This window comes from Rosa rugosa, chromosome 6 (genome assembly GCF_958449725.1).
Source record: "Rosa rugosa chromosome 6, drRosRugo1.1, whole genome shotgun sequence".
In the NCBI taxonomy this organism is placed as follows: Eukaryota; Viridiplantae; Streptophyta; class Magnoliopsida; order Rosales; family Rosaceae; genus Rosa; species Rosa rugosa.
In genome coordinates this window covers 39962609-39977360 of record NC_084825.1, presented here as the reverse complement: position 1 = coordinate 39977360, position 14752 = coordinate 39962609, and the positions used below count along the sequence as shown (strand labels likewise).

Here is a 14752-nt window from a genome sequence, read left to right as displayed (position 1 = left end):
CTTCAAGCAAAACTTCAAACCCAAATTTCACTTATCATTATAATTGTCTCATCTCTGCGATAAAGTTGTGAGTGCAATTATGATTTCAGAAGTAGCGATGACGACAAAGATCGGCTCAAATAGACAGCTAGCAAAAGATCGAAAACATGAGTCAGGCCGTAGCAGCACCAACGGCAGCAATAGCAGCAATTAATTTGGGAGGAGGAGCGGCAGGTCAGTTTGAGGACACGACGTACATTGAGGTGTTTGTTGAAGGATTGGCTTGGGAGACCCAGAAGGAGACCATGAAGAGATACTTTGAGCAGTTTGGTGACATCTTGGAGGCTATTGTCATCACTGACAAGGCCACCAGCAGATCCCAGGCTTACGGATTTAAGCGTATATACACCCTGTCCTTCTCTTCCATCCATCCATCTCTTCTTCAATTCTTTTATTTTGATCTTGTTATCAGGTGCATTTTTTTTGGTAAATATTAGATACATGGTTTCATAATTGTTTTCTGCCAGATCTTGATGAAACAAATACATGATTATATTTAATTGATTTTGATATTAATTTGGTTAGTTTGTACTAGTAGCTATTTCGATGATGTTTATACATATGATGGCAATATATATATGTGTAGGTAACCTTTCGGGAAGCGGAAGCAACGACGAGAGCTAGCTTGTGTCGAGGCAACCCCAAAAACTTAATATAGGCTTTGGTAGTTGGCCACCAAACTAAATAGGAAGAGCGAAGGAGGTAGTGATGACGATGAAGTCTAAAATGGAGAAATTCTTGAGTTTGGGACTGGGTATGCATCCTTGTGACAAGATCAGTGTTAAGAAGTTTAATATAAACCATCTCAGAAGAAGGAAGTAAGTATTTGCTGGGTGTGATAACTTTTTGCTGGGTGTAAAAATAAGGGTATTATTGGAAAAGTTGATGGGTGTAGTTAGAGATTCTATGATTTTGTTGGGTGTAAAAGATCTGCTGGGTATATTTAGATATTTGCTGGGTACATTTAGAAAGACCCTTTGACAATTTGTACAGAAAATCTAAAACATACCAAATATAGCCATTTGCAATGCCTAGTAGTTAGTACTAATTTGTATACAAAATCCAAAGTGGATTTGGCTCATAGTTTGGTCTCTTGCTTTCAGTCATTATTTTGTGGCCCTCGCAACTTGCAGAAAATGTCTAATCCTTCGTCCCCTCTTTTTCATCCGTATATGATGTTTGATATCACCCACCCATTATATATGGAAACAAGAACAAAAAAACAGAACCCACCAAAACAGTACAAAGAGAAGAAAAAAATAATTACAACTTCGTTTTATTAGGATGGTTTATTCATTTTATTGTGAGTACTGCAAAACTGGAGGCATGAAAACAAATTGAGAAAACGAGAAAATTGTGTGCGAGGCAGTACAACTGTATAGTCTCTATCGCACCATGTACCAAACTTTCTGAGCTTCTGTCCTCGTAGCAAACACAACAGTACGTTAGCTACATAGGTGCAAAACGAGCGACTTGGTATTATTAGAGTACATCCTCACGCCAAACACGTTACACCCCATATGGTTTCTCAAGACCAAAATATATATATATATATATATATATATATATATATATATATATATACATATTTTATCCAGAGCGGAGCTCCGCTTTGAAATTAACGTGTGAAGTTCGAGTTTTGGGTCACTTTTCGGTCGCATATCCACATCTCGACCGTTCAGTTTTTAGGTACTACTGTGTAGATCATCTCTGCAAATTTTCAGTCAAATTGATTATCGTTAAGGTATCTAACTCACTTAAACCAATGGATGGACTGAATCTGTCAACATGAACTGTACTAGCTTTAAGGAAGTTACCAATGCCTTAACGATCATCATTTTGGCTGAAAATTTGCAGAGATGATCTATACACTAGTACCTAAAAAATGAACGGTCGAGATGTGGATGTGCGACCGAAAAGTGACCCAAAACTCGAACTTCACACCGTTAATTTCAAAGCGGAGCTCCGCTCTGGATAGGATCTGTATATATATATATATATATATATATATATATATTAGGGTTCATCAAAAAGCCCGCGGATCAAGTGGGCCGATGGAGGCCCGCCGGCCCTGAGGGCTAAAAGCCCGGCCCGGCCCGTTAAAAAGCCCGCAAAGCCCGCCTCAGGTGGGTAGTGGGCCGGCCCGCAAAAAGCCAGCAAAATCCCGGCCCGCCAAAGGCCCGCTAGGCCCGGCCCGTAAAAACCCGCTAGGCCCGGCCCGTAAAAGCCCGTAAAATATTTTATATATATATGTGTGTGTGTGTGTGTGTGTGTGTGTGTGTGTTTATATATATATATATATGTAGATATGTGTGTGTGTGTTTATAAATATATATATACACACATATAGATATATATTTGTGTGTGTTTATATATAGGATTAAAGTTTGTTTAGTCCCTGTACTATGCCTCCAAAATCGTTTCAGTCCCTGATATTTCAATTTAATCTGTAAAGTCCCTGACCTCTTAATTTCACTCCAATAGGTCCGCTCCGTTAGGGTTCCATCCAAATCTGCCGTTAAGATGCTGACGAGGCCATCAATTCCACGCCACCTCAGCTATTTGCATGCCACGTCATTGGAAAATTGTCCAATTTACCCTCTTGCATTTCTCCCCATTCTTCTTCTTCACACCCAAAATCCAAAGCGAAAATCACCACCACTACCACCATAACCACCACCGAGCTCTCTCTCCGAGCCCAACCACCACCATGAACCTTAATTCTTTACTCCTTTCCTCCTCTACTCACCATCGATCAGCTCCAAAATTCCATTCCGACTAAAAAATTCTAAAACTCTCCACCACCACCACCAATCCCACAATCCAAACTCTGCAACAGAATGTGGAACTCTCAGTACGAATTGCTCCTCCATCAATACAAAATCAAAAGACCCCAACTTTTAAACCACAAATCGCAAATGCACCAAATCAAACCCTCATCTCGCCGGAACACCAAAAGAAAACTCAAGCTGAAGCAAATGTAAAATTGATAGAGAAATTGACCTCCTAATGTAAAATTGATTCGAAAACTGAAATCTTTAACTAGCTAGCTCTTACAATTAAGATAAAACAAAGCTAATAATTATAAGCATCACCGTCTTCCTGGCCGGAGGAGAAAGTGCGGCTGGACAGACCCAACCATAGGACCGCCGTACGAATCGGCGTCTCTGGTCGAATAGAGAGCTAGGGTTTGGGAATTGAGATTGGATTGAGGATGAGGAGCTGGGGCTAGGATCTCGGCTTCGGCGTTGTCGGTTTTGAGGTTGAGATCGACCGAACGGTTTTGAGGATCTCATCTTCAGCAACGACCCGGCTCCTCCGCTAGCTCCTCCTCTCACGACAATACGTTGTCGTTCTGGAGGTCCCTCGACAGCTGGACCTGGTTCTGAGAAAAGAGCGAGCCCGCCACCGTCAGATGTCGTCGCCGACAGTCTGGAATCCTTCAGTTCGGATCGAGGACAGGTTGACGCAGAGATCCTCGCCACCGTTCTTCGGGGTGATGAAGCTGAACCCCTTCTGGTCATTGAACCATTTCACCGTTCCGATCAACCTCTCACTCAACCTTACGGTTGAGATTAACCGATCTATGGCTGATGTCGGCGTGCCGGAGGACATGCAAGTGATGGTCGTCGATTTGGGCAGGGGAAGAGAGCGATTAGGTGGCGATGGTGGAGGGGAAGGATGACCGGGATTTGGGTTTTGGGAGATTCGAGTGTGAGGAAGAAGAAATTTTGTTCTTTCGGTCTGAACAGAGAGAACTCGTGAGGAAGATGAGGTTGCAGCAAGAAGAAAATGGAGAAGAATAAAAAAAATTTAAAAAAATAAAGGGGAAAGTCAGGGCTATTCTTGACATTTTACCATTCACCGTGCTTACATGGCGCTGAGTTGGCATCTAAATTTGTGCCACGTCAGCAAGTTAACGGAGCCATTGGACGGAGCGGACCTATTGGAGTGAAATTAAGAGGCCAGGGACTTTACGGATTAAATTGAAATGTCAGGGACTGAAACGATTTTGGAGGCATAGTACAGGGACTAAACAAACTTTAATCCTTATATATATATATATGTGTGTGTTTTTTTTTTTTTTTGATCTCAAGGTAATCAATTCCATTAATCTCAAGCCAGAATGACACGGATACATACCTTCCCTTGCCAACTCTAGGGCAAGTTTAGGACGTGGTATGCTAGCACCACCCATTAGACAACCAGTGCTCACTTATTATAAGCAAACCTATAACTATGACAAAACTAGGACATAGTAAATAGGCAGAGTTCGACAAAAAATTAAAATTTCTCCTTGTTATCCAAGCAAGGACAACGAGGTTTAGTTGGCTCCATCCTCCCGGGTCCCAAATTCGAAACCATATAGATCCAGAGCCCAAGAATTGAACCCAACTTTGTTTGGACACCCAAGAAGGTTTGGGCACCCAAACAGAATTAGGCCTAAAACAAGACTTGGGCCACAAAACTGATCTTGACACCCAACCCAGATTGGGTTGGCCCACTGTTGCACCGTTCACACTCACAGTCCCTGAAGCTTGGCTCCGGCGATCGACGATCAACATCCAGAAGCGCCTTCGCCTCTCCAGTTCACCTCCGTTCGCCACCGCGAGCCTCGCCATACCCCTTGTCGATCCACTCTGACCCATCAGACCAGTTTTGATCGAGCATAGGCCCAGCTCGACTTCGGTCACCAACGTCCAAGCCTTTGCCACCCCCGTCACAACACCCACAAACCGGAATGCCGCTTGGGGTGTAAATTGGAGCACGGAAGGTCTGTATCCCAAACAACCAGCATCGGCCCCTGCTTTGTCGCCAGACGCCATAGCCGGCGCACCTGGAAGTACCCAGCTTCGCGCCGCCTGCACCGCTGTAACTGACACGAGGCCCGTCGCCGTCGTCCATTGGGAACTGAAACCTCTTCTCTGCCATGATTGGACCATTTGCATCTGCGTTGCTGACATCCTCACCAATGCTGCCAGCTTCATACCAGCCTTAAGCCTTGCCCTGCTCGGTCGGATCCGATCTGGATCTTGATCGAAATCCTTCCCAATCACGAGACTCCAGCGCAAGAGTCCGGCTACTGCAAAACCCCCTCTCCCCCCACAAACTGTGGAGAGGAATTCCAATTGAGAGATCATCGAACGACATCGTCGTTGGGTTGCCGCGATGAGGCAGCGAGAGGCGGAGAGGGAGATTCCGCTTGGTGATAGCGCCGACCGGCGTTGCTTAGATCCCCAGCCATGGTGGCTAGGGTTTGATAGAATTGGGCAGAGGATACGGAGCATTTTCTGAAATATTGGAGATCAAGGAGTAATAACCTTTTATTACAGAATAAATGTTTTCTAGTTATATATATGTGTGTGTGTGTGTGTGTTATATATAGATATATCTATATATGTGTGTGTGTTTATAAATATATATATATATATATATATATATATATATATATATATATATATATCAATATATCATGTATGTGTGTGTGTGTTTATATATATATAGAGATATATATATATATATATATGTGTGTGTGTGTGGAAGTTCTTATACTTCTATATAAAATATGTGCATATATATATTCTAAATATCGGTTGACCAATTCGATCGGATTCGAAAATATGGTGAAATTGGCTAAATTTTTTACCACACTCATAATTTATTGTAATAAACTCATCCAACGGTCGGTTTTTCCATTTTATTTGAATTGATAGGGGTTGCTCTTAAGAGTGTATGATATATAAATATAGGTTTATAAGAGTAACTACGTTTGACCTAGTTGATCGAATTCGAAACGATAACCAAATTTGCTAGATTTTTTACAGCCACCATAAAATATTACAATCTCTCAATCGAGCGGTTGGTTTCTCCAAATTCATCTTCCACTTCATGGTTGTTTTAGAATGGACCTCAACAATTTAAATGCAATGTATAAGTCATACAACTTTAGGAGACAAATTAGTATAGGCCAACATATTTGTAATTAAAAATTGAAATTTTTATCTTATGTCCACACACATCCATCGATGAATTATTTACAAGCGTGATGTAAAAAAATAAACAAGTTTTGCGTTCATCACGCCATCGGTCAACCAAGAAAACATGCAAGTGACTACAGTTTACCAATCCGATCGAGTTCGAAACTATGGTGAAATTGACTAAATTTTTAACCACACTCATAATTTATTGTAATAATCACATCCAATGGTCGGTTTTCCCATTTTCTTTGAATTGATAGGGGTTGCTCTTTGGAGCGTGTGATATATAAATATAGGTTTAGAAGAGTAACTAGGTTTGACCTAGTTGATCGAATTCGAAACGAAAACCAAATTGGCTGTATTTTTTACAAACACCATAAAATATTACAATCTCTCAATCGAGCGGTTGGTTTCTCCAAATTCATCTTCCACTTCATGGTTGTTTTAGAATGGACCTCAACAATTTAAATGCAATATATATGTCATACAACTTTAGGAAGAAAATTGGTATAAGCCAATGTGTTTGTAATTAAAATTAATTTTTTTTATCTTATGTCCATGCACATCCATCGATGGAATATATACAAACATGATGTGAAAAAATAAGCACGTTTCGCGGTTGTCACGACATCGGTCAACCAAGAAAACATATAAGTGACTACAGTTGACCAATCCGATCGGGTTTGAAACTATGGTGAAATTGACTAAATTTTTAACCACACTCTTATTTTATTGTAATAATCACATCTAATGGTCAGTTTTCTCATTTTCTTTGAATTGCTATATGTTGCTCTTTGGAGTGTATGATGTATAAATATAGATTTATAAAAAATTAGTGCCTTTAAAAATTTATTTATCAATAAATTAGTATCTATATATAAATAAAGATTTTTTTTTGGTACAATATAGAATTATAGATATGTTATCTTTTTTGATCATTATCCAATGAATTTCCAAAGCTTGATTAAAAAAAAAAATATTTGTGTCTTTAAATATTTATTTATACATAAAGCCCGCAAGGCCCGACCCAAAAAAGCCCGCAAGGCCAAGCCCGGCCCGGCCCGAAAAAGCCCGCAAAGCCCGCTTTATATGGACGGGCTTGGATCCGTCTATTTTTAATAAAGCCCGGCCCGCTATTATTTAAAAATATAGCAAGGCCCGGCCTGGCCCGGCCCAAGCCCGCTATGAATGGGCCGGGCCCGGCCCGGCCCGGCCCGTTGACGACCCCTGATATATATATATAATTATTATCAAAAACTGCCGACATATAGTGAATCTCTAAAAATTTCAAAGAAAATTAACGTAGAGAATCACCACAAACTGCTTAATCAATTAAGATGGGGTCATTCAATTGTTGAGAATCAAACGTGAACGCACAAGTCTTTCTTTACAATGCTCCACATGGTTTCAACTTTAAAATGCTTAGAGCATGTTAGTGATTGTCGTTTGGATACCTATAAATAGTTTCAAATTAATAAAATAATAATTATAAAATCAAATATTGCAAATAAAAAAGATATAATATGCCTCGGGTGAGTTTTAAAAGCAATTCGGGCTTATTTGGGATTACTTATGGGGGAGTCATAAACGTTTTTGTTAATGTCTAAAAGTTCGGCGGTAGCTGAACATTTGTTAACGCTGATCCGGTGGGCGGATCGATACTTGTGGTGTTCTCAAAGCTTCCGCTACCTGTCAAGTAAAATACAAAGGGCGTCAGAGGGAGACCGCGCTGAGCGGTCTTCAACTCTCCGATGCCTAAGTTAGTCAATGTATTTATGTTGACAAAGTAACAGTAGGTAAGTATTGAATGCGTAATTAATGAGGAGAGAGGAGAGAACCTTTTATAGGTGAGGAGGAGTCTGACCTCTTCCTTGTTTTCGATGTGGGACTGATGTGCTTCAGTTCCCAACTTCAGGAGCTTCTAATGCTATCTTGGCGCGGCGCGTCGGCGGTGATCTGGGGGTGATCCGCCGCTGAGGTTGTAGCCCGCCTAGCGGTGTATCTGTATGTTATTCCTTTAGTTGGAATTAGTACATTTGGCGGTACAATGAGCGTGGCCCATTATAGCTAATTATGCTTGCAAATGTACATGTATGTACAGTTTTTGAACTAATAAAGAAAATTAGTTATAAATATACAAAGATTTAAAAAAAAAACGTGTCATGGTTGAATTTTATAAGCACTTGAAAAGTGACTTTTGGATTACCGAGATTAAAATCTATACAAAAAATATGTTTCTTAATAAAAAGACGCTTTTTAAAATTTATGAAAATCACTTTTAAGCTTTTCAAAAATAAATTTGAGATTGATTAACCAAATTCTTAATTAATTAGTTTCTTTCACGTAAGAAGTTTTTTTTTTTAATTAGTTTTCATAGAAAATAAAGAGAAAATTTCAAGAACAGTTCATGAGGTATTGACCACTCTGAATTAAGGTTTTTAGACTTTCTAAAACATCAAAATGGTTGACGAAATGGTGTTAGCTCAGTGGTTAGAGCACCCACTACCTAATATCGAGATCATGGGTTCGAGTCACCATGAGGATAGGTCTTGATAAAATAAAAGAAGAAGAAAACATCAATTAGTACATGTCGTCAATAACTCCATTACTCTAACATATTTTCAAGGGTAAATCTGTCTCTTGATTATGAATGCTACATGCACGTCATGCTCTTTCATTTTTCTTTTATTTCATTTTCTCTCTTGGCCACCCACTCGCTGACACCTCATCATCTATTCTCCTTTCTCTATTCACGAAACCAAGCACAGCCACCATAATTGAATTGATGTTCAAGTAAATCCAGAATATCTGTCTGGCCCAAACTCTAGGTTACTTGACCTAGTTGTAATAGAGTTTTGAAATAGAGATATTATCGGAGATATTCATAAATATCCGATTAATTGTACGATTATCTTTCCTTGTACAACTCTGATTCTATGTCTTGTAATCCTCTATATAAATAGACCCCTATTATCAACGAAAGTACGACTCAATTCTCTCCTAAATTCAGTTTTCCTTAAACACGTTATCAGCACGACGCCCTAACCCTAAAACCTAATAGCCAAAACGCTAAATCCGAATACAAAACTTTGAAACCCTTTCGGCCCCCGCTGCACACCTTGAAGCAGTCGACACCAGAAGTCCAGAACCGACGGCAGAACAACCTGATAGGAGCATAAAGTGCGACGATATTATTGAGTATGTGCCCCATTTTAGCCTTGTTTCTCCCTTAGTTTCGTGTTTTGAGCCATTAAGTCATTTTGAGAGTCTTGTTGAGTGTTTGGCGTGAAATAGGCGGAAAACGAAAAATTCATGAAAAATCCTAGCTGGATCAGGATTCCTCACCGTTGGGGCGTTTTTGCGGTCTTTACATTTTAATTCCCTTTATTTTCTCTAAAAAATTCTGATATTTTCCTCATTATTGTAGGAAACCTTGCCTGGTGGAACTCTTGGAAACAGCAATGATGGAATCAGAAAATAAAGCATTTAAGACGTTTGACCAAGCAATGAAGAATGGAAATAAAGGAGAAAGACGTTTTTCAGTTGGGGAATAAAGGAGAAAGATGTTTCAACTAGAAAATAAATAAGAGAAAGACGTTTCAGCTTGTTAAAAGACCCAATTATGAGAGGAATTAAGGCCATAAAGCAGACGTTTCAATTGGGAAATTAAAAGAATTATGATGCAATCCCATCCGTCCAAATGATGAAGGGTATGATCGACAAAAGCCAACCAATGCTCCCCTATAAATAGGCAACATCCAGACCAGAATTATGATCACTTCCTGGCCTATCACTTCCTTGCCAAAAACTATTCCAAGACTCTGCCCAATTCACTCCTCAAACCTCCATCACCTACAAGACCGTGACCACCATCCATCCATCAATCTACGAAGCTCTTAGGCGCTGAGTCAAGGACGCTCCACCACCATAGCAGAGACGAGTTCATCACCTTGTTGCTAAGCTGCTGAGGAAAGCTTCAAAGTGTAACTATGACTCTACTTACAATTTTTGTTTCGGTTTTGTGTGTTTGGATTTGCGAGTTGTGTAATTGGAGACATGAAATTTTCAGAATATTTTTATTAATATTTTTGAGATTTTCAGTTTATTATTGAGTTGATTTCGAGAATTCTTTGATGATGCATGTTACAATCATGTGCCCTTTTACGTGTTTAGGTAATTTTCAGAGTTAGGTAAATAAGTTTGCATGCTAGAATAACGGTGAGAGTTCTTGTGTGTTTGCTTAATTTACCAAGAGTAATTGTTATTTGTTAAGACGCTGAGTAAACAAGTAGTAATTAGTTCTAACGGGGTGGTAAAAATCATGCTTTAATGATTAAACGATACTGGAAATTACGTGTTAAATTCTATGTGTTATGGTTAATTTGCACGTGTGAGTTGATTCGAGGGTTAGATAATACTACTAGTTAAGAGAACTACGCTGAGTGTTTTTAAAAATTAGTAGTATTGGGCTTGGTAAGGACTTTTTCGATCCAAGCCTACATTAGAACGAATTAGATAAATGGATTGATCCGCTGAGGCTTTTCATTTGAGCTCTTATCTTGGCATTTAAGATGGGCACGTTTTTGTAGCATGTTGAAATGGATTTTATGTTTTTACACTTAGTAATTTCTGAGTGGTATTGGTCTAGGTTAGGGAAGTCGATCATTGTATATAGGTTTATTTGTTTTGTTTTTATTTTAAGTAGATTAGGAACCAAATTTCAAAACCCCCATTTTATTATTTTATTTGTTAATTGACATTTTTGTGTAGGTGTACCCTACAATCCCCGGACTGAACGATCCCTGCTTATCCTATACTGACAACTACATTTTGCAGGGTTAAATTGTGAGGCTATTTCAGCCGCATCACAACCAGAACCGGCCGGAAACATACCGAACCGGCCACCGGAAGCTCTAAACCACCCGCAACAAATATTCTATCGGTTCACCACCTTCCAGACATCCAATTGCTACCAAATTTTGCCAGCAGAAGCGTCTTGATCCCAAGATACTGGAACCGGAACCAGAACGTCTGGAACCAGCCAAAAATTGACCGGACCAATCTCGGAACTGTTGCACCTCTTGAACCGGCAAATCCTCTTCTCAAGAAAAAAAAAAAAAAGGAGGAGGACAAGCCGCAGCCCAAGCCGCGTTAAGCCCAGAAGTAGGTGCGGCCCACTGCAGAAGAAAAAAAAAAAAGGAGGCAGCTCACTGGCCCACTCACGCAGCCCAGCCCACAGGTCAACCAACTCAGGCCACCTCCGGCCACCGGCATCTTTTCTGGCCAGATTTCCGGCGACTTTCCGATTACTATTTCGAGGTATTTTTTACTAAAAGTTCTCCTTTTTTTTTTATTATTTTTCTCTTCTTTTCCTCGGGGACTTACAAACTCCTTTCTTCTACCCCCCCATTTCTTCTTCATAGGGGAGACCAAAAGCCAAACTGTGGGGGTTCATGCTCACTCCAAGCATGGAGCTTGTTGAGATCTCCAAACTTAGAGTTTGTAGAGAATTTATGATCGATCACTTACATCATTGTTTCGATCTAATCCAATTCCTCTTGGAATCAGATTTCTTGGAAGCGACTATGCTAAAAAATCCTAATTTCTTGGAAGCGATTACGCTCAGAAATTCATAATTTCTTAGGAGTGACTACGCTAAAAAAATTTATATGTTTTCAGAGCATATTCCGGAATCCAATTATAGTCGCACCCCTGAGGGAGGACGTTCTGGTTCATATTCTCGCTCTAATGAGGAAGGTAACCGCCAAAATAGGCGAACACATAACCGAAAAGGTTAACGTGGAAAGAGAGATGGAGGCACGCCTCTAGCCATGTTGGTGGCGCCACCAACACTAAGAGCCATCCAAATGACACTTTCAAAGTGCCTCAATCAATGGAGTCTGAGCATAAAGATGTATCATGTATGTTCTTACATAGAATCCATGGGGATTCTGTGGACTAATTCAACCAACTTGCGGACGTTTAAATATTTCATGATGTTGGTTGACACACAAACACACTGGTCACGTGGTGTGCCATTGTCCACCTATAAATGTTGCTTATGCTACACTCCTAGCACATATCATATGACAACGGGCTCACTCCCCGGATCATCTTATTCAGTCAATTGGATTTGACAATGCTAGAGAGTTTACATCGAAGACTTTCGATGGTTATTGCAATGGGACTGATGTTGGACATCATATTCTCATGAACACACCCAAATGGTCTCGCGGAAATGACAACGATGGTAACCCGGATATTGGTAATGTGCACCAATCTCCTTATATCTGCTTGGGTGATGCAATATTGCATGCAACTATGCTAATTCGTCAACAACCCACTGCCACTCAATCTATCTCTACGTTACAGCTAGTGGCTGAGTACAAGTATTTCGTACTTACGCACATTTGAGTGAGCCATTTATGTGCCAATTGCACCGCCACAGCACACTATGATGGGTCCTTACAGACGAATGGGCAACTACGTTGGATTTGATATTCCAACAATCGTCCGCCACTTTATGCCCTTGCTAGGCCTCTTTACCGCATGTCTTGCTGATTGTCACTTTGATGAGACAGTCTTCCCGTCGTTAGGAGGAGATAAGAAAACGGATATTCAACAGGAACAACAGGAATTGTTGTGGTCTGTCCCCACTATGTCTTATCTCGATCCCCACTAAAGTGACGAGATCACACATATCTGCTGCAAACATGTCTGCAAGGATGGACGTCCCTACGAGAGGACGTAGTGCCACCTTACACGGAGGTAGGCATGGTGCCAACGTCATAGAGAGTGACACTCTGACGTTACGGGCCATGGCCTCAGTTAGGATGTGAGGGAGGCCCGTGCACTCCACTACCCTGTCAGTTTGGTAGTTTCAGAATAACTGAACATGGAGCTTACGAATGTGGTCACTACGTATCTCTATGGGGATCTAGATACGGAATATACATGAAGGTTCATGGTGAACGTCATTTACCCAAGTCAAGTGGCTCTAGATCACAGAGCGCGTTTTACACAAAGAGGTTGAAACGCTCACTAAAGTGACTACTTGATTGGGAAGGGATATGCCCACGCGTTTCCATAACAAGTTTCAGATTCTATCGCCGTTCATGTTGGACATGATCTTCATTGGAAGCCCTTAAAGAGTTAAGGAAAACCACTGAACACTTGAAATCCGATTTTGAGATGAACGATTTTGGGAGAACACGATTGTGTCTCAGTTTGGAACTTGAGCATAGTGTTGATAGATGCTTAGGCATTTTGACAATGTCAAACCTTCAAGCACCCCCATGATCGTCTGTAGTCTTGATCCTAAAAAGGATCCTCTTCGTCCAAAAGATGATGACTAAGACGTGCTAAAGGCCAAAGTGTCATGTTTAAGTACAATAGGCGCATTATTGTACTTAGCTCAATGCATAAGACCGGACATCTCATTTGCAGTGAACTTGTTAGCTAAGGTATAGCTCTGTACCAACGCGACGCCATTGGATTGCTGTAAAATATATATTTCGGTACTTGAGATGTACGATTGATATGAGATTGTTCTATCTCTACAGAGAGACGATGGATTCGGACCCATCACACACCAGGAACACTGCCAACACTGGCCTGCGTCCTCTACCCCCATCCCAAAATGACATTTGTTTTGGAAGGTTTTGCTGATGTTGGGTATATCTATATTACCCCGGAAATTCGTTATTATTTTCCGAGGATTTTCCGGAATCAAATTTGTGGTTATTGAATGGGCTCGTGGCTTGTGGACGGAGCGGAAGTGTTTCGGACGAATTATTAGTTGAAGAATATGGTTTTGGGGGGGGGTGCAAAGGTTGAATTTTTATACGTTGGGATTCTCTAAAAACTTCATTCACAAAAGTTGTAGAGCGCGTCGATACGAGTTCGTGAACATGCGGAACACGAAAATCGGAGGTCGTTTGAGAAAGTTATGGTATGCGGAAGTTTTGGGAAACTTCTATAAATAGGAGTTTCCATTTTCAGAAACTTACTATTTTCATTTTTTCACTTTTTTTTTTTTTTTTTTTTTTTTTTTTCGGAAACCAGACGCTACGTTCTCTCTCCTTACCTGCGACTGACCCGACCCGAACTCGGAAATCCGACCCGACTTTTCCGGCGATCTCCGGCAGTGAAACTTTCCAGATCGACTCGCCTCCTTGCTCCGGTCGTCTCTGTGGTATCCTCTAGCGGCGATATTCACCGTGTGCGGCGCAGCAAAGCGGTGCAGTTTGGTGTTTTCTGACCCGGTTGGAAAATGTAGTTCCGGCGACGTCGTGGCTTCATACTTCCTGTTGTGAGTTCGTAGGAGCCTCCCTGATCGATCTGTGGTGGTTGTTTGGATCGATTTACGTGGAAATTGGTTCAACTCGGATTGAACAGTGATTCACGGTTTGTGAGGTAGTTTTCGACCCTCTTTGCTTAGATTCTGATTTGAGGCTAGTTATGAAAGTTGATAAGCATGCTGAGATGAAGATCTTTGATGTTGGGAGTTTTGTGAAATAGTGAGTTTTGGCCGGCAGCGGTGCGCCACCGCATGTGGTGGCGTTCTGGCGGCGTTCCGGCCGTTTAAGTGACTGTTTCTGGTATTATATATCTTCTACTCGTCGATATGAGCGTTTCGATATATAATACGTAATTTTTGGAGTTCGTATGAATTTGTTACGATTTTTACTGTTTCGGACTGTTTGATTTATTCGATCCGTGGGGATCCAAGCATC

The 14752-nt window shown here is 40.8% G+C and overlaps 1 long non-coding RNA gene across 1 annotated transcript; it reads left to right on the top strand.

The window, feature by feature from the left end:
- The first annotated feature begins 9814 nt into the window (after nucleotides 1-9814).
- Nucleotides 9815-13123, top strand: LOC133713876 (uncharacterized). Its single transcript, XR_009848298.1, has 3 exons — nucleotides 9815-10000; nucleotides 10854-11336; nucleotides 11441-13123. It is a non-coding gene; the product is annotated as an uncharacterized LOC133713876 (long non-coding RNA).
- Nucleotides 13124-14752: the final 1629 nt, after the last annotated feature.